At 43.8% G+C, this 20,493-nt stretch overlaps 1 protein-coding gene and 1 long non-coding RNA gene across 3 annotated transcripts in view; one reads left to right on the forward strand and one right to left on the reverse strand.

Moving 5' to 3' along the window:
- Window positions 1–1,161: 1,161 nt before the first annotated feature.
- LOC138492148 (uncharacterized) lies at window positions 1,162–13,070 on the reverse strand. The gene is made up of 4 exons (XR_011276148.1): window positions 12,899–13,070; window positions 12,016–12,125; window positions 4,809–4,938; window positions 1,162–4,341 (listed from the first exon to the last, which is right to left on the reverse strand). It is a non-coding gene; the product is annotated as an uncharacterized lncRNA (long non-coding RNA).
- A 90-nt stretch (window positions 13,071–13,160) lies between these two features.
- DUSP18 (dual specificity phosphatase 18) overlaps window positions 13,161–20,493 on the forward strand; it is a 250,281-nt gene continuing 242,948 nt past the window's right edge. Inside the window, exon 1 of one of the 2 annotated variants that reach the window (XM_069619140.1) lies at window positions 13,161–13,259. The gene's annotated coding sequence lies outside the window, so the exon portion shown is untranslated. The remainder of the gene's footprint in view (window positions 13,260–20,493) is intronic. The other variant, XM_069619141.1, reaches the window with a different exon arrangement.

Consider the following 20,493-nt stretch of genomic DNA (forward strand, 5'->3'; position numbering starts at 1 on the left):
AAGTTTGTAGTAAACTCAGCTACCCACACGGGATTAGTGCGCAGCTGGACAAACAGCATCCGGGCGTATGCTGGTGTTACACAGTCCAAATATGCTTCAATTCCTGCGACCTGTTTTAACATAACATACAGGGCTCCTGTTTTCAATTTAGTACAGGCCGTTTGTATTTTACCCAGGATTGCCTCTTGACAAATAGTTTTTACATTGGCTTTAGCACTCAGTGTTATACCTTCCGTGATTGTGTTCTGCCTATTCAAGCTGCACGAGTATAAGTTAGGGCAATATATATATATATATATATATATATATATATATATATATATAAAAAGCTTAGGTATGGTTCTGTGCTCAGCTGATGCAATTCATCAGTGTTAGGTTGTCCTCTGCTGTCCAAATGGTAAAATCCATCTCTTGTGTGCCCTTCCACTTCAACAACAGCCATCATTTTAACAAACAGAATGAGGATGGTTCTACGCGGTCACACGCACCTTCCACTATTGCAAACATTCGGAATAATTTCAAGTTACTTCTTTCCGCCCCATCTTCTCTTTATCACAGGGTATGGTGGTTCCAGTGTCAATCAACAGTTAATTGCTGGCAGAACGTTGCAGACTCTAAAGAGCGAAACGCTGCAGGACGAATGACTCATGAGCTAATCCTGAGAGTAGGTGCTGTAATTATGCTACTACGCAATCTTATGCCATTACAGGGACTCTGCAATGGAACAAGGTTGACTATTACGTGTCTACAAAGACACATCATAGAGGCCCGTTTAACCGGTGGAACTTAGATACTGTTCTTATACCACACATACTTCTCATTCCATCTGATACAATTATGCCTTTCAAATTCAAAAGAAGACGGTTGTCTATATGTTTACCATTTTCAATTACCATAATTAAGTCACATGACAAACGTCCCCTTCCTGGAAGCGATCAGTGGTAATTCCGATATTTAAGAAGGGGGACACACGTGACCCTATGAATTTCTGATCGATATTGACCTGTAAAATCTGCTAGAATGACGTATGTTATGCCGGGAATGGCTAGTACCTCATATTTGTTTAATCTACGCACAGTAGACATTGCTTGAAGTTCACCTCCAGTTCAAAGTCAGATGGCAATGCATTGTGGGCATGTAAATTAGCTCAAATGCCAAACCTTTGATCCAGGGAAATGGCTTGGGTTGAAAAATGCTCTGTTTAAAATAGCAACGCCCTATAGACAAAGAAATGTTCCAGCAGTGCTACTGGGTCACTCTGGGCTGTGTGTGACTTTGCTAAAATGGCTTAATCTACTTTTATATTTTAGGTGGAAGAGTTTTTAAGTCCACCATAACTTTGCTGTAATATATATACACATGTGCATTTGGCTCTCCATATTTTCAACCTGTGCATGAACAGCATCCTCTTCTTGCACAAGCAGAATGACTTTCATGCCCCTTATAATGATGCACTATTTGTCCTCCTATCGCTGTATTAATACAATCCTCTCGTAAGTAATAAATTCCTCTCTCGTATACGAGCTAAACTATGCTGTCTGTTGGGATATTAATTTCCCATATAGCAGCAGATCCTGCCCCAGTAATATTAGCAGGACATGCCCGCTTCCCATACCTGTAGTAGGACAGATGTCCTTTGCTGAGCACAAACCAGCAGTGTTGATATGTTGGTCCATTTGAAGAGCCAGCCCTTGTATGTGTCACAGGGTCCAGGTGCCCCACTATTGCGGCTTGTGTCACTCATGTGGTGGCAAGGACACTGCCTGTTTAGTGTACACAGAGAGGGGGCACACCCGCACAAGTTCTGAGCTTTTCTGTAGCTGTCATCAGCTCGGCCGCAGGTGCAGACAGCACAGCTGACTGCGAGCAGGTTGAGAGGGGAACAAGGAGGGATGGAGCAGAAGGGGCGTAGTTTGGATGCTACTGGTCACTTGCCTAAGGATGGCAGAAGTTCCATCTGCCTGAGATTGGCAGAGGCACCCGGGGCGTATGATAGAATTTGGCTGGGTGTGTATGACCACGGCGCCATTTTACAGTGGTCGCTATGGTAATTAGCTGACTTACAGGGAGCGAGCAATGCCCAGTACATTGCGAAGGGAATGTGGCGATGCCTTGAAAGTGAAACCGGTTGCAGAATTGAGGTATCTAAGCCAGGATGATGTCCACTTCAAGGAAGCCACTGTATATCAGAAGAGGGTAAGAACAATTCCACACAAAAGAAATAACACACTCTTTACACTCCTTGTCCTATTTCTGTTTCGACTGCCCTACATTGTTGCCTGAATGCCCTAGCTAAAGTGTATGGACCACAGAGTCAATCGGGTTGCCAAGTTTACTTTAAAACTCTGTTTGTATTTTGGTTTTAGTTCACAAGTAACTCAGTGTCGGGCTTCTCTTTATAGTGCATTTCAACCGCAGCAAACTGCAACACGTTTTGCTGTAGAGTTTGCATCCCTTCAAGCCCTCGACAAACCCTATAAAAATATGCAATTTAAGGTTGTCTTTTGATATTGCACAATTCACATCAAAAGAATTCTACCAATTGTGAAGCATAAATGATCTTGCAAAATGAATGAGCTTTTTCATGGTCCAGGATGTTTCCATGGGAGATTAGTTAACACATTTATTTATTAAGCGTTATGCCCCAAGTCAAAAAGAAAGATCTTCCTGTAATCATTTTGGAGTCATCCGGTGACTCCATCCTAGAGTCATCCGGTGACTCCATCCTAGAGTCATCCATGGCTAATTCAGGCAGATCATCTGAAACCATCCTGAAGTATGTGTTTAGGCCAAAATATTTAAATGAGATGCCTCTAGAGTTATCATAGAAACTACTCCAGGATGAGTTCTGATTACTTCCAGTGATGATCTTGCAGTACTCCAGGATGACCCCATGACAACTTCAGGATGGGTGGGGATTACTCGAGGATGAGTTCATGGCAACTTCAGTATGGGTGGGGGAGGGGATTACTCCAGGATGCCCCCATGACAACTTCAGGATGGGTGGGGGGGATAACTCCAGGGTGACCCCATGACAACTTTAGGATGGGTTCCAAATTTTGAACAATTATTGCAGGCAACTTCAGGAGGAGTTATTTCATGTTGCTTCCAAACGACTTAGGAAAAGGGTTTTGATTCATTGTGTGTAAGACGAGTGGTATTACCATAAGGTGAGTCTAGTTAGACTTATGGATAGTGTACTGGAAAACCTCAAGGGAATTTGCAGCTGTTACTTTCTATCTTTGCTAGAGCACTTAAATGTCATTAACTAAGGTTCACTGATTTAGTATACAAAACTACAAATCCAGCCCACAATGTCACGCACCAACCTGTAACCTCCCTCATTTCAGTTCTCACCTCTAGCTAACATGGCGTCACACCCAATAAACTCCCACAATTACAAATCACTGCACTAAAATACACACTTTCAGTGACCTAAACAGAACCCATTAAAGGTCTACCTGCATAACAGACTGCTGATCACTTCACCCAATATCACTATGAGCAGCAAGCAATTAGTTCAACCATTCACCACACCCAAGAAAACACTAGCTAACCCCCAACAGAAATCCATAGCACAAAAACATGCACCAACCTACAAATTCACCAGATCAACTATATAGTTCTACACACAAGAGCACTTGCATCTTCAGTTTCACAGAGCAGCGTGTGAGCTACAATTAGCTACAAATAGCAACCGAACTCAGTTGTGGGGATGTTCCAATTCCTTTGTTTTTTAAGACCGTAATCTGAATGATTGCCCAGGTGTGTGGGAAAGTGTAGGTGAAACTTCACTGTCCAAACAGGCATGACCGTCATACCGTAACAAGGACACACTGTTGAGAAGATGTGGTGATAGAGTTGAGCTTGTCAAATTAGATCTGTCCGACAAAACATTTGTAGCAGACAATTGACTGTTACTTTATCGTCCAATATTTTGTAGTTGTTGCGCAGCTACATCTTTGGGACCTGCAACATTACACGGACACATCTGCAGATTTAATGGTGTGTCTTTAAATTGTCCAGGTGAAGTAAGAGGCAGGTTCTGAGGAAGGAATGTAGGAGGAATGACGAACACTAGCCATCTCTGCCAAAAGACTTAGGTTTTCCAGCTTTTATGCACAGCCATAAGTTTTGTAATAGTCAGTTTCCACCCATCAGCTTTTATAATATAATTCTTTTGTTTTTTCCACTGCATCTTCTTCTTGTAGTTCACTCCAGATTCCACCAGTAGCTGCTTTTTACTCCTCTACCTTTATTTTTAAAACCTCAATTAGTCCCTCTGCAATAGGTTTTCAATATTTCGTCAAATGTTTTCTGTCTCTTAATACAGTTTCTTGGCTGCGGGTATGAAACGGCAAGTTGAAACTTCATAATGTGACTGCCAATACAACAAACATTTTGCTTGAGCTATAAACTGGGGTGACTCCCCTTAAGCACAATCCTATCTGTCCCCATCCATCCCCTTGGATTTTTGCTTATGCTTGCTCGCCTTGGCGCTTTCCCTCCCTCCCCATGCAGCTACCCACAACTCAGTCTAGCTGCACACATTCTCTGACCTGGACTATGGTCCCCGAGGGCGTTCAACCATAGCGCTTTGCCAATAACATAAGAGAAATCAGTAGACCATCTATACTTTAGAGAGTTACTCTAGAGGAAAGAGATGCTGTAAAAGAGTGGTGGGTATTGTGCAGCATTCATCTGTATGTGTGAAAAAAGGGAATGCCTCTGCGTAGGGACGTCAGATGTACCCTCCTCCCCCAAACATCAAATAGATGAACAAAAAAAAAAAAAGACACATTTCTTACCTGACTAGAAAAGCATGACTGCTTTGAAATCCTTTTCTTCACGTATTTCTCTTCTACTTTCATCAAGACCCTCTATCAGCCATTTACAATTAACGTCACCGGGAATTGCCAAAGGCTCAAATTCCACATCCTTTAAAATACACAGAGAATTGTCGGAATCAAAGAAAAGCACATTAAAGAGAGCCATTATTTGAGTTATTGCATAAAAGAAGAACATTTTAAAAAGTACATTTAGTATGCTCCAAGTATTTGTGAACCAGGTCTGTACCCAAAACCATCAATTTATAGTGGGCTTGCTGCCTGATGTGTCCTGATTTGTGAGTGAAGCGTCTCTTCGTGCTTGGTAACTTCCTCCAAGACTTCACCCATTGTGGCTTTAACTAGTTGCATCTGCTCGCCAATACAATTAGAGGTGGGTGTTCTGGAGAGGCATTATGTTTTTAACTGCAGAGCTCTTGTACCTAACATGCTGCAGTCATGTTGTGTGTGTCTTTTAAAAGACAAGCACCTGTTTCAGTTTCTTAAATGTAAATATCAACCATAGAGTCGCAGCTTGCAGACAGCAACATGTACAGGAAATGATAGGGACCAGAAATAGGAGGGTATGCAGGGACAGAACCCATGACCAAAGTGATCTTTACCGGGGGCTAGGGGGACAAAAGTAAATATTACACCTTAATAGGAAGGACTTTGCTAATATGAGCCAGGCACTAACCCCCAGAAGGGTCAGAAGTCTCCATCCACCCCCATAAGCATCGCTACTGTGCCATAAATTATGCATTACAGCTGATCTAGTGCAGCGCTAATAGTAGTGGAAGAATCCTACAAAAAACTAAACCAAGCCATGGGTACATTTTGCAGAGGCATGGTTTCTCACACATGCGCCATGGCTTGATCCATGTAGATAATGTATTACTTAGGAGGGTCGGTTGCACCTATCTGAGGAAGGCATGGTCCTATTTGTGTGGAACATTGTGGGGGCATTGGAGCAGCAAAAGCGTTAAAACCAGAGAGGGTCAGCCAGTAGGAGCATTTATCCCCTATTTTGCGACGGTCTGGAAGCGGTCAGTCTGATCAGTAGAACAGTCATTGGGCCTCATTCCGAGATTGGAGGCAGTCATGGCGCTATTTGCGCCATGGCTGCCTCCAATACCGGGTCCAGCACCGGTCTGGTTCAATGGGGACTTACCGGTGCATTCCAACCCTGGAGGGACTGGTAAGTCCCCATTGAACTAACCATTCCCCATTCCCATTGAGCCCCCATAGGGCTCAATAGGAATGGGGAGGGTGCTAATAACGGGCTCACGAATAGCAGGCCCATTATTAGCGCCCTGGTCCCTTAACGGGACCCGTAAAGGAAGTGTGGTCAGACCACACGTCCTTTACAGTTCCCGCTAAGGGACCTCGGAATTGGGTGGTAAGGGATTACCGGCACCGGTCTCCTTACCGTTGCCCGGTATCCCTTACCGCCCAACTTGTAATGACCCCCATTGTGTGGAACTGGAAGGGTTCGCCCCACCCACAAAAAGGGGGCCTCTGTATGCTGAACAGCTAGGGTGCCTTAAGGCAGTAGCCTTCAAACTAGGGGGCCTGAAGGATGCCCCGTGGTTGGGGGCTTGAAGGATTATGGCGACTGTTTTGAATAGAAAATACAAGCATTTGTGGCTGAGGAGGCAGAAACTATTTTACTCAAGGGTGGTGCTCAGCAAAAAAGGCTTGAAGACCACTGCCTTAAGGGAATAAAGTGACCTCCCACTTTCAAATAGCAAAGCAATTAAGAGCACTCCTTTCACGCCACGTCAGGAAACTCCTGCTACCGCGCCAGTCCTCTGATAAACAAGGGTGCTGATAAATCTGGAAAAGCAAGAAAATAGCTTCAAGCTCCACAATATCTAACGAGAATGAACTGGTCCCATCCACTTCCTACTTTCCTCCCACCACCCTCTCTCCTTTCTCTCTACTCCCTCCTAGGGGTGTCACGGTATTAGTTTTATGGCGGTACGATAACCTTCTTGCCAAATGATGGTATAGCATGGTTATCGCAGTGTAGCAGGTGGAGTTAACTAATCTTAACAAATATGTTCTTAAAGGTCATAAATTGTCGGATTTATCATCACAAACAAAACCAGGCACCCAGGGCCAGAATTGGGCTTTTTGAAACATACTTTCCACTGAAATGCCACCCCTTGCTTCCACCAGACACAAAAACATGTGTGGAGACTGAGAGGAGGTGAGGGGGGCCCTGCTGCGACTGGCAAAGCAAACTTAATAGCTTTTCTTAAGTGGTCATTTAGGCTTTTAGCTCCCCCACTGGCTACTGGTGAAGATGAACAGGTTGCCATCTTATTAATCTGCATGCCACAGATCAATGGAGGCCAACGGTAGTATGTGCTTGTGCGCCCACACACACACACACACACTCACACTCTCTTTACCTTACAGCCTTTAGTTTACTTGCGGGCCAAAAGGTGTTCAGTAGTCAGACATTTTACCCTTTGGTATGGCAGCAGGGAATACCCGCAGAGATGAGTGAATTTCGTGACTTATTATATGTAAATTCAATGATAGAACCAGCGAAATCCTTTTCCTTCTTGGCACTATATTCTTCCTATTGCTAACATAATGATTTTGTGTCGGGCACGTGTGGTTACGGAATGGCATTAAAAACTACTCCAACTGAAACTACTTGTACCAAAAAGAAAAAATGTTTTTTACATTGCCTTTTTGCATTTGAAGTTCTTTAACTTACCATTAAGTCAATCCTCTTTATCTTACGAATACGCAGGCAGGATTTTCCAGCTGTAGCAAGGTAGCATTTTGAAACTAGTCTCTGCACATATTTAGCTGATCCTCCAGGAATCTAAGGCGGCTGCAGAATTGGTCTTTCATGGCGCTCACTCGTTGATCGCTTTCAATGAAAGAGAGACTAGTAGAAGTGTTATAAGGCACATTTTGAGCATTGAGCTTGCTGCTCAGTCACAAGTCATCAGTTTGAAAATTGGCATCGACTTGCATTTTTTTGGAACCACATGGCATGGCCATGATCCCTTGCTGCAACAAAATTTGTTTTGGCAACTCTTTATCCCATTAAAAGGGAGAAAAGTCACTCGTATGCGGTCTGAAAGCCCCTGTCATTGTGTTTCTTTTGTCAAAATGTCATAGCCAACACGGACACACCGAAAGGTTGCATAGTGATATAATCACTATAGCTTGTTTACCATCTGCCTGGTGTATTATGAAGGTCTGATGTCGGAGTCACCACTGACCATATAATCCTAAAGGGGCAGCGTTCAGTAGGCGCGGTTGATTTCTTTCTTGATTCTTGCAATACATGTTAATTTACCTTCTTAAAGATAGTGGCAAAAAAAACAAAAAACTATGAAAATGACAAAGTTCAAATGCATATCGGCACACATATGGCATAGGCCTCCACCTTACCACAGTCCCATCATTACCGTTTTCCCAAGGTCTGAATGCATTAGGACCCTTGTGATGCAAGTTCAGAGGGAGGAATGCTTTCATGCGTGGTGTCACAAATTGAGAATAGACCTAAAAAATATTTCACCACCATTGCTCTAGATACTTCAAATTGAATGTAGAATCTGTCCTGCCTGATTGAGTCCAGTGCCATATGCAGAAGGCAGGTGGGTGAAGGATCAAGCGAAGCAACAACTCTAGTGCCAATGTGCAAATCTTCAGAGGACAGTGGGGGCACAGTTTATTTACTAGCAGAAAGCACTGATAGGCCCAGTGTTCACACAGTCTACAGCAGGGTCGGACTGGGGCATAAAATTGTCTGTGGCACCAACATAAAAGTGGCACACAGTTGCAAATGGGAATTCATTCCTTTTGGAACACTATTTGAATAGTAATTAAGGGGGAGATTCTTGATAAAATGTGATGCAAATTGTATATTTAAAAGAATATTTATTCAGCAACAGTGGTCAAAACTATTAGCCGCATAGTGAAGTCACTCATCAAACTGGCCCACTTTGGCCCAAAAAGTGCCCCACTTTGACCCAAAGAACTGGCCCACACAAGCATTTTGTTTATTTGGTTCGGCCATGGGCATATTGCCCTAAAGGCCAGTCAATGCCTGGTCTACAGAGCTAAAGTTGTTTGTGGACATGCTTCAGAAGGGCATCCAGTTCATTCCCACCTTTGAATTTCTGGGATGTGTAGTACCCCATCTGTCAAATTGGTGGGAAAACTACAAATCCCAGAATTCTAAGCTAAAACAGAACTGGGTGGCTATCCGATCCATGACCATGAGAAACTTAAGTACCTCGAATCTAAACCTTGGGGAGAGTAATTAGATATGCATGACTTCACTGGCCGTCCATTTTTGTTTTACAATTTGCACAGCAAGAGCAAGAGCTGTTCCAATGTGTGTTTGCTTAGTGCTGTAGGACCTTAACTTACTGAACTAATGGCACATGACGCCGGGCCAGGCTGAATCGATACATTTCTGCTCCTGTTGGCTGAGTGGTTTGAAAAGGCTGCAGTGCAAGACCAAGTCTGTGCAGCACTTGCTTACTGCAGCCTTTTCAAATCAGATTGAAAAGCACACTTGACGGTATACCGGTATAAACAACGTGGAGGTTATTATTGTTCAATTAAGTTGTTCACGGTATTTTTAACGGTATACCGTTATACCGTTACATCCCTACTCCCTCCTACCCCATGCCCTGCACCTTTCTAATCCTCATCTCTTCCTTCCTTCTCTCTTTCTCCCTCTGCCTCTTCTCTTACTTCTGCTCTCACCTTTGCTCATACCTCCCACCTCTTCTCTCATCCTGGACCCTCCCTACTCTTCTTCCCCTTCCACAATGTAAATTGTTTTGTATGGTTTTCTGGTTTAATTCAATTGTTATGTAATGCTTGATGTATCTTGTTTGTTCCTCTTATAGAGCATTTTGGATAAAAACGCTATATAAATACAAATTAGAGGCAAATAAAAGCCATCACCATAAAAAACATTCACCCCAGATCAAAAAGATATTTTCAAAATTAAGGACAGGGGTCACTAGCCCTAGCAAGCATTCAATAAAGTTTACAGGCAAACTATTTTCAATTAACTGCTGAGGTCAAGTGGCTGGAAAAAAAAAAAACACATTTAAGGGGCAATAAAATCCCTCCAGGAACCTCATCAACCAATATAGAGAATGCAGTAGGATTACTGAATGTTCTAGTTATGCTCGAGTCCCTGAAACGTACATTTGTATATATTAAATCATGTATCAATTTCACCAAAGTGTTGAACAAACCAAACGTAGATGGAGTAGAGCACGAGTCACGGGGGAATTAGAACACTGTCCCCCGCGCACAAGGCACAATTAGCCCTACTGTGAACCGAAAAGGCAATGGAAAACGGGGGTAAACAAGCCCTCTACGCTCTTTAAAATAAATGGCGTAAAAAGCTCTGCCTCACGGGTATAGCATCCGTAACTTCCAGCAGAGAAAAAATAATATTCAAAAGCATTACAATACAAAATGACAGTCTTTGAATGCCAGACAGATTGCTTTTTATGGGGGGCAGCTTTACAGAACCTCTTTAAGGGTGCTTGGACCTTGAATTTAACAACAGAGTACCTGTCCCCTTGGGGGCTTGGCAAAGCCTGGTCATGGATGAGGCAGGCCGAGTTGTGAGATCCAGCCAGACATCGCATGCCGGATCTCGGACCCGGCCAGAGCCATACCATAGACCAGAGGTGACAAGGCAGGGGGCCAGCCAAGGCAGGGCAGCCGGTGTTGTATGATATCCAGTTCTCCCGCGGCAGATTGCTAGAGCCCAGCAATCTGCTGTGGGGGAGCCGGATATCATACAACACCGGCAATGCAAGCTTCCGACCCGCTCGCCTCCTCTCCCCCGTGGCCCCCAAGGTGGGGGCACCAGCATTGAAGTGATCCGGCCCCCCGACTCGCCTCCTCTCCCCGCGTGTTGGTCCAAAGGGGGAGAGGGAAGCAAGAGGAACCGGCAAAGGCCTGAACCGCTTGCTCCCCGGCACCCCCTCCAAATGTGGTGTGGAGGGGTTAAGCAGAAAAGCAGCATCCCTTACCAGGCAAGAAGATACTGGCGGCACCAGCAGGAAGCAACAACGCAGCGTGGACGCGCCATTCAAATGCAGGAAAGCGCATGTTAAGGCTGCATTTATTTCCTGTTTCGTGGCCACGTCGCACTGACTGGGCATGTGGGGGCCAGTGGCTCGCCATGCACAGTTAAGTGAGGCAAAAAAAAAGCATTTTCTCGTCCTCCTGGGTCATACGCCCCACAGATTGAAGACCTCTGCCTACAGTATGGCTATTTTTAAGGAGAAATACTCAATTGTTATCTTGCTGGTAAGACTACATAGGACTCTGCATTTTCACTGTATACTAGCAAAGTATACATGAACATGCAGGCACCCATTCAGTAAGACAACGCATGGAAACGAAGGAACTCTGTCCGATACAGGCAGAGGAAGAAATGCCCAGGGGGCGGGCGGAAATCAAGAAAGACATCTTGTGGTACAGACAGACTCTGGTCGGTACAGCTCAAAGCAGTGTCTGGCAGCACTGAGCGGTAAAGTTAGGCACATACCCTGCCATGTTCAAATCAGAACCCCTCTCCTCGTAAAGGCAGTAAAGTTATAGAAATTATGCCAAGGGAACTTAGCCCCGCCCGCTGCTCTTCATCCAGAGCCCCGGGTTGCCGCCGCACTCGTCCCCCGCTCCGATGGTGACACAGATCATCCCCAGCGCAGGAGGGCTCTGCAGCCCCAGAGGCATCCAAACCTGCGCAAGTCTGTGCAGCAGTGCAGAAAAAGAAGCAAGCATGCGCGTGTGGTAAAAATGGGATCGACATGGGGCTTAATTTCCAACTAGGTGAGCGCATTGCTGTTTTAACAGTGAAAGCCGTGTTGCACAGATAAGGGCGAAGAAAGATGGGGTATAATCCGACTTGCTGCAGGCAGCCGAATTTGGAAAAAACATCTGCCCCCCGAAATTCCCTCTGCGTGCATGGCACGGCCACAAATCACTTCTGTTTGGGGAGGGGGGTGCCGGGATGGGGATAATACCAACCAAGAAGACACACAAAGATCTGCTGTTGCTGCAACCAAAATAAAAATAGGAAAAACAAACCCACCGGCACCTAAATAAACCTGGCACTTCGAAACACTTCTGAGATGTATAAGCGCCTTATAAATACACAATAAAAAATAAATACCTGCCCGTACACGGCATGAAGTGGTCCTTCCTCTGTGATTTTCTTCCTAAGCATGTATAGATGTCCTACGTGAACACGTCACGACGACTTAACAGAAATATGTGATGACGCTGTAAAGGCATTTTAGATAGTATCAGCAAACTTAAATTTTTAAACAAACACACCATGCTATTGGGTCTCATAGGGACTTTGAATGTGTGAATGATAATGAAAGCAATATAAGGCATCTCTTTAGCCTTCTCTGCACACATTACAAAGGGGCAAATGAACAATCCCCTCCCCGGGTAATGCCAAATCACAACCCCATGCAGGAAAAAAATAACTGAAATAACTGGAAATTCGTACCCAAATGCGTCCGTCTGCATAAACACATATCCCTATCTGCTGCACATACATATTGCCATCTGCTGCACATAACAAATCCTCCAACCCCCATCCCCTCTCCAGCTGGGAGGAAAACTATTTGCTGCACTGTTCAATGGTACAGTGGAAGTCTCATTGGTAAGGGAGGAACGCAATGTGCCCAGCTCCACTCCATAAAACACATCTCACCCAAAAAAGAACGGAATCTGCCTGTATTTTAAAGCACATCTCACCCCTGATTCACATTACAAACCCCCAAAATACACAAATACCCCCTCCCAAATATTGCCTCACGGCTGTGATACACATTACATATCCCCAAATACACTGAAATAACGAAACAAACAAAACAACTGAATCCACCTGTACTTTAAGTAAATCTCACCCCTGATGCATATTACAAACCCCCAAAATACACAGAAATACCCCTTCGCAATATTGCCGCTCGGGTTAACCCCCTTCCCAATATTGCCGTTCTGCGTTAAAGTAACAATCAACATGAGATAACTTTAAGACTTACCATAAACCAAATTCAAGCACCAAACAATATACGAAACGTGCTTTGTAACCGAGGAATCTCTCCCGCTGAGTCCTGCAACGCCTTGCCTTCCCGCTACGTCCCGCTTGCGGCACGCCTTGCCTTCCCGCTCCGTCCCGCTTGTAGCTTGCCTTGCCTTCCCGCTCCGTCCCGCTTGCGGCACGCCTTGCCTTGACTTCCCGCTCTTGCAAAGATGAGGAAGTGAACGTTGCAGAGCACGTGATGCAGGGCAGCCCACGTGATGCAGAAGTGGAGGCGCAGCATTGCTGTGGTCCGTTTCTCTAATTGGAACTAGACACTACCGTTTACGAAACACTGGTGTCCTGATTCCAGGCAGCATCAGGTGAGTGCATGCGATCCAGCTGTTGTAGTGAATTTTATGCGTATTTCTTTTAGCATCCATTAACTTCGACGTTCTCACCCCTTTGTTGTATTATTAAGAGGAGCCCTTTTGCAACCTCGGGAAATGCAGGTTGAACCTGTAATTTGTTGTATTGTACTTATCACATGTTGAAATGAAACATTGTAAGTACGTGACTTTCCAAACATCTGGTTTTGAGATTGCACAGGGCAGCCTGTTGTTGTTGGTGTCGTAGACACAGTAGTTGCTCTGAAGCTCATTTACGGTACGGTTCAGGCTTTGGAATGCTTGTAGACGCAGTAACTGCTGTGCAGCTACTACACAGACCCAGCTCTGGTGTAAGTGTCTATATATATATATATATATATATATATATATATCATTAAGACATGGAGGAAGGAAAAAACCGCACTCCAAGCATGAGGTCTGCAGGTCCCAGTAAACAAAGTAGCAAACTCGAATCCAAGTGCCAGAAAAACGAGTTTAATAGATGGTTAAAAATAGTAGGCAAAAGACACACAGCAAACAAAACAGAACGCCAGGGCAGTGTCCTTAACGACGCGTTTCGCGCTTCTCCGAGCGCTTGATCACGTTATATATATATATATAATAATCAGGACCGTTTCTTGACCCGGGCGGGTGCACGGGGTGCAACTGCCCCAGATAGGGTGGCCAACTCTTTGATAGTCTTTCGTGGGACACTTGGCACACCGTCATTCACGTTTGGGCCGCCCCTTTTTTAAATTACATTTTTTAATGGCTATTAATTCCTGGCTTAATTGAAATGCAAATAGTTTGTCCTTGGGAGGTGATGGTCATGTTTTTTTAACTGCAAACATGACCATCACGACCCCAGGAACAAAGCATTAGCATTTGAATTAAGCCAGGTGTCAGAGCGTTACAGCTGGACCTGCAGGCTCAAAGAGCCACCAGAGAAAGAAAGCAGCAGGTGGCAGCGCCGTGCTGTGTCCATGGCCACTTCAGTTTGCAGAGTGGCTGTGCTGGAGGCAGGTTGTCCCGCACACCCACTCTGCAAACTGTGGGACAGAGTCCCTAGTTGTGGGACAATCCCCATGAAATCTGGGACAGTTGGCCACCCTAGCCCCAGTGGGTGCATTTGCCCCAGTTCCTTGAGGGCAAAATCTCCCTGCGTTTGGGGCGCAATTGTGGGGAGAGTAGCCGCAGCAGTCACATAGTACTTGTGTAACATTACGGAAGTCAGAGGCTCTTTGAATTTTCATGCCACTTGAGTCGCCTTTCCTGGTGGCCGCATGCCTGCCTTTGTAATTAAGCAGGAACAACACACCACAGAGGAAAAATGACAGCTGCCTTTGAGCGTTTCCGGCTTCCCTCCTGACACTCTAATTGGTTTCTACCCGGACCCATGCGGAAAGAAAGAAGACTGCATTGCCTCCCCAACTCGCTTATGTGCAGCGCTACTCAGAAAAAGGTAGGTACAGCCCGATGCTTCTGTTGACATTTTAGAAAATGTTCCTTTAAACTGTGTACATAGCGTTCAGCTGGTACTCAAACAGTAGTTTGGATAGTTCAGAGTGCGTTCTGGACAAGAAAAGGGTAAGTGGGAATATTTTATTTTACACTTACCTGCCTCGGTTGGATCGAGTGCGTGTATTGCAATCGCTTTGCTGTGTTCTTGCTTCCCCTTTAGAATGTGTCCCGCGCCTGAAAGGGTAAATGGCAAAACATAGCTTCGCTCTGTTCTGTCCCAAAAAGTCTAAACGGCAGAAACATTTCTCAGTTAGAGTTGAAAGCGTATATTGGAAGTTGCTGCTGTTCTGGGCACTTTCAGCCGCAACCTTTCTTCTTTGTTGGTTTTAATTGAACCGGTTTGAAACTTGGTACTGTTTTCTGCAGTTCGGAGATCTTCTTTTGTTTAGGATTCGGGGCAGGAATATATGGAACTAATTACACTTCTTTTCATGGTTCCATTGAAGTTTTATCCCCATGCAAATTGTTCTTCATCCTGGCGGGAGTCCTTTCTCGTACTGGGTTGGCTGCAGTGGTGCAGCTAGGATTTGTCAACGGGGTGAATCTGTGCTGTGTACACGTGGGACTATGGTAAAGTTCCCATAAACCAAGGGGAATATATTTGATGAGATGGGTTTGTTTGCTTTTGTTCGGTCCCGTGCACAAGATTAGAGTTTGAGCTTTGATGGTATAATCTTTATTTCATTGTTTAGAACAGCAAAATGTTACTCCTTTTATCGGCAGGCCAAAGATAATGGGCAGAAAGATTCTGGCCAGAATTCGAAAACGCAGGCAGTGCAAAGATACTATGGAGGTTTACATGCATGTGTAACTGGGCCTATGGGGTGAGCCCCTCGCATGGACAGATGTAAATGTTTTCTGCTGCACAACAGTAATCTGCATACAAAATAACTCTGATATTTGACCATTAGTAATGCAGTGAAACCAATGCCCACTTTTTGTCACCTGCTTTTTTTCACACTCTTGTTTCTTTAAAATAGGCAGAAGAAGCACTCTCTAATCCACTTTTACTGGGAGCTGCCATCTTTATGCGTTTCATTTTGCATTCCTGTACAGGTTATATAAACAGGCTTACAAGTACCAGCATGCAATCTGATATGAGGTTTATTATTTCAGTCCAGAAATTGGACTAGACATTCTGTCCTGTGGTTTGAATTACTTTGAAAAGTTCTGCCAGGCCCCTGATGGCCATGTGCGATGGACAGATGGTATAGTGAATGGGTTTCTCTTCTATTTAAAAGGGTTTCTGCCATTTAATAAGTGACCAAATGTAAGGTGTCTTTCACTGTAAGAGATTATACCCAGCGGGTGTAAGGCTCAAATAAGGACAGCCATGAAGACAGAGTGAAAGAGATTAAAGTGGGACAGAAAACGAGATAGTCAAGGAGATTAAGAAAGGGGGAACGAAAGGGAGCGAAATATAGGCCCTATAAGGGAAGCAAAATGGGTGCAGAGATTGCACTTGAGAAGGGAAGGCAATGGGCAGTTAAAGGGCCAGAGTGAGATGGAAGAGAGCTGGGGTAGGGGTAGATGTGACTCGCAGGAGGAGGAGGAGTTAAAATGGAACTGGGAGAGAGCACTGTGACCAGGACTGGGTAGAGACCACTGTATCACACTTGCTGTGAAATGCACACTAGAATGTGCAAATTGGCTGGCTAAGCTCCAGGGCTGCAGGAGGACTATGTGAAGTGGAGTTCAGCCCTCTGTGCGCACATCATCTGAATGCATCGTTTTGATGTTTCGTCAGGAGTTGTTTGCTGACTAGTACTTTCCTTTGGCACAGAGGACCCTCCAGGTACTGAAAAGTGGATGCTCATAGATGTGCCAGTAGTCTGGGTGTAGTGACCTGCCGCCTATGTGGGAAGTTGGTCCTAGGTGAAGTGAGAGATGCTCTTACCCTCAGGCAACACCCTGCTTTTTATTTACCTTCGTGCCCCTTGCTTCACTCTGGCCTCGTAATGAAGCTCTATTCACCTAGTGTCTAGGAGCACTCCTAATTTGTATTCAGATTTTTACTACAATCTTACAGGAAAAGGTGGAGGGGTGCAAGGGAGATTAAACAGCTCTGACACTGGTTGGTATTCGAAATGAATAACGGATGTCTCCAAACTTGTGGCACTCTCCTGTCCCTTGCACACCCAGTTTGTGTATAATTACTACAAATAATTCTACAATTTTGTTGGTAAAACAAATATATTTTACTGTTTTAATAAAGAAAGAACCCAGTTTTCAAACAATTACAAATTCTGTCCAAATGTTCTGTCATAGCATACATGTGTTTAATAATATAAATGTTCACTTTTTAAAGTTAGTTCCCTGATCCAAAAGTACATTTCCTAAAATTGTATATATGTGTATATATACTTTAAAGGATGAGTTTAAAATCTTCAGGAAAATACAGTACTATCATAGTCATTTGAAAATTCATGTACCTTTACTTCAGTGAAGTGTACATACCATATAATTATATATTTCTGTCAAAACCTCTTGTAGATAGAAACACGTGTAGATAAATATTGAACTAAACAGCTTCTAATGACGGTAACAGATTCCCGAAACGCGGTGAGCTATCTTCTAGGACATCAGAACACAAGAAATTCATCTGTATAATTTAATGTGAATTGTAAAGGAAGTGTTACTAGTGGACTACATATTTCTTGGAAATGTGTTTTTGGATCGGGGCACTAACTTAAAAAGTGAACATTTATATTAACACAGGTATGCTATGACCGAACATTTGGACAGAATTTGTAATTGTTTGAAAACTGGTTTCTTTCTTTAAAAATAGTAAACTCAATTTGTTTTACCGACAAAATTGTAGAATTATTTGTGGTAATTATTCACAAACCTGCTGTGCACAGGATGGGAGAGTGCCACAATTTCGTGGACATCTCTCGTAACGAAGCTTGCCAGCGCTCCTGTGGTGTTCTGGTTCGCCACCTCTGTATTGTTCCATTTCAGTTTTTGCATTCTTAATGGTTAAAACAAAGACCATTCATTTGCGGAATATTGTATTAGATTGATTGAGTTTCTGGTCAGACCCCGCCTGCCTATTTGATCTGGAGGCTGGCATCTGTACTGAAGTAGGATGTTTCCACTGTATGGCTATGTGAAATGAGTCGGAGGCTGTGATTGAGACCTTCGGCCCTTTCCTTCTGCACAAATAGAACTATCTGAAAGCACCATCACTTTAAAATTGACTTTCAAATGACAAACAACACTCCAAAAACTGCTCAGCAATCTGACCCATTTGAGGTCATTGGTGAGATGTAATTGAAAGGAAACCCTGTAAACAATGTGCCATATGGTCCTAATTCAAGCAGCCCTTTCTCTGAACCAAAGGTTATTGCCTCTCACAAACCTGAAAGTACAGCTCATGCTAATGAGTGGAGTTACCAGACTACCCTTTTACCCCATCTGCCAATTCAGAGCCTTGTTTTGTTGTAGTTGGGTAACAGCGTATTTGGTTGAGAGAGGGATTGACACTTGCAATGTGAGGTGGTGAAATGGAACCTCAGCCAGTGGTAGGAATTGGCATACATCGAATTTGTCCAAATGCTGGAAATGTTTTGTTCAAATAGGTATGGCCATGATGTAGTCTCTCCAAATTTGGCCCACTTTCAACTCGGCACCTTTTAGAATGGAGCCTCCTTACCGCTACTTGCTTGGCAGTCAGTCCATCATTTAAAACACGTTTTTTGGGAGTTTGGATTATTGCAACATGTTATAATTGGGCCATACTTTCTGGCTATTTCTTTTACTTCAGGCATTTGAACGTACTGGCAATGTCAAAACCAACAAGACATTCGGGGGCACAGAACAGGCAGAGAAAAAAACAAGTGACGCAAGGTACCAAAAGTGCCAAAGTACACTCTTCATTTTTGAGGAGGGAAGAGAAGACTTCAAAATAAGTAGATAAGTGCCCTCCCCAATGTCAGGCAACAGGCATTCCTGAGGAAACGGTACTGCCTGTGGTCGTGCCACAAGTTTTGAGAGATGAGGCCTCAAGAACCCAAGCACTAGAGGGCAATGATGACCAACAGAAACAAGGCACTAAAACGTGTTGGTTTGAAGACATTTCTTTATGGCCTAAATCAATGCCTGGACATGTGCATGATCAAATTGTAATGGGAGGGCCACAGGCTATGCCAACTCCTAGTTATTCATATCCAATGGATGACAAAAATAGGCACTTTCTTCTTCATATGAGCTCAGGGTATTACATAACAAAGAAGCAGTCTCCAGACCATGGCTACAATATTCTATTTTGACTGATGGTCTACTGTTTTTGCTGTAGGCTTTTTGACCCTATGCCAAAATCAAAACTTGGTAGTGATGGCATTAATAACTGGAAGCATATTGGTAACTACTTGAAAATGCACAAAGGGCCTCCTGAACATGCCAAATCCAGTGGCAAGTGGGTGGATGCTGAAAGGTGCCTCACAGGACATGTTGGTATTGATTCTCTCATGCAAGATCAAATAAAGTCAGAGAGCAAGAGTTGGCGATCTGTGCTTGAAAGAATTATGTCAGTTGTCTTTCTGTCCAAAAATAATTTGGCATTACCTAGCTCTTCAAACAAATTACTTACTCCAAACAATGGACATTTCCTAGGCCTTGTTGAACTACTAGGGAAATGTGTTTCGATCATGATGGATCATTTGCATCGAGTGACCTCACAAGAGATCCACACAGTCACTATTGCGGAAATGTCGTTCAGAATGAACTAATTAGTTAAATGGGGTCTCGAGTAAAGAATGCAATTTTACAAAGGGTGAAGGCTGCAAAATATTTCTGTTATTTTGGATTGTATCCCAGATATCAGCTATACCGAGCTACTGCCTTACACTGTAATAATTGTGGATATTACAGGCAAAGACATTTCAGTGAAAGAATATTTTTTAGGCTATCGCCGCAGACGACACATGTGTTGAAGGACTTGCAAACCTTCTGTATTCTGAAATGTCAGCATGCGTTTTAGAGAGGACAACTGCCGTGGTCATTGGTATGACAATGATGCAAACATGATTGAGATAAACAAAGGAGTCCAAGCGTGAGTTCTGGAGCAATACCCCGTGCATGTTTTGACCCATGTGGCTGCCATAGTTTTTAAACTTGGTGGTTGGCGATGCTTCCAATCCTCTGTGAAATCTGTTTCTCTTTTTGGTGTACTTCAGAGACTCTATACTTTGCAGCTTCAACCAAACGCTGGAGCTTTCTCAGTGAGCATGTAAAAAATCTCTCTTTATAGACTCAATGGTGCGTTCAAATCCGATATCCCTCCGGGTTCAACATGGCATAGAGGGAAGTCTTCCTCCATCATAGATTATATGTACATGAATCTCAGTTGTTTCTCTGATGTAATAGACTTTGAAATTGTACAATCTGACATGAGTGACCATAATCAATTGACGGCAAAATTTTTGTTCAATGGTGTCCCAAACTTGCAGAGAGATAAATATCAACATTCTCAATTGATCACCAATAATGCAGGTAATAAAGTAAGATGGACGGACAAAGCTTTAGCCCGCTTTTACACACATTTGAATCATGAAGGTAACAAAATCCAACTGAATGTGGCAAACTCTAACATCTGCTATTCTGACATGATTCAAGCCTTTCGACCTCCTTTGGTGAGCACTGTATCTAAACCTAAGACTCGACTTCCCTCTATTCATAACTTCAACTCTGAAGTCAGAAATCAAAA

Source organism: Ambystoma mexicanum, chromosome 10, assembly GCF_040938575.1.
Source record: "Ambystoma mexicanum isolate Mex_15411 chromosome 10, UKY_AmexF1_1, whole genome shotgun sequence".
Classification (NCBI taxonomy): Eukaryota; Metazoa; Chordata; class Amphibia; order Caudata; family Ambystomatidae; genus Ambystoma; species Ambystoma mexicanum.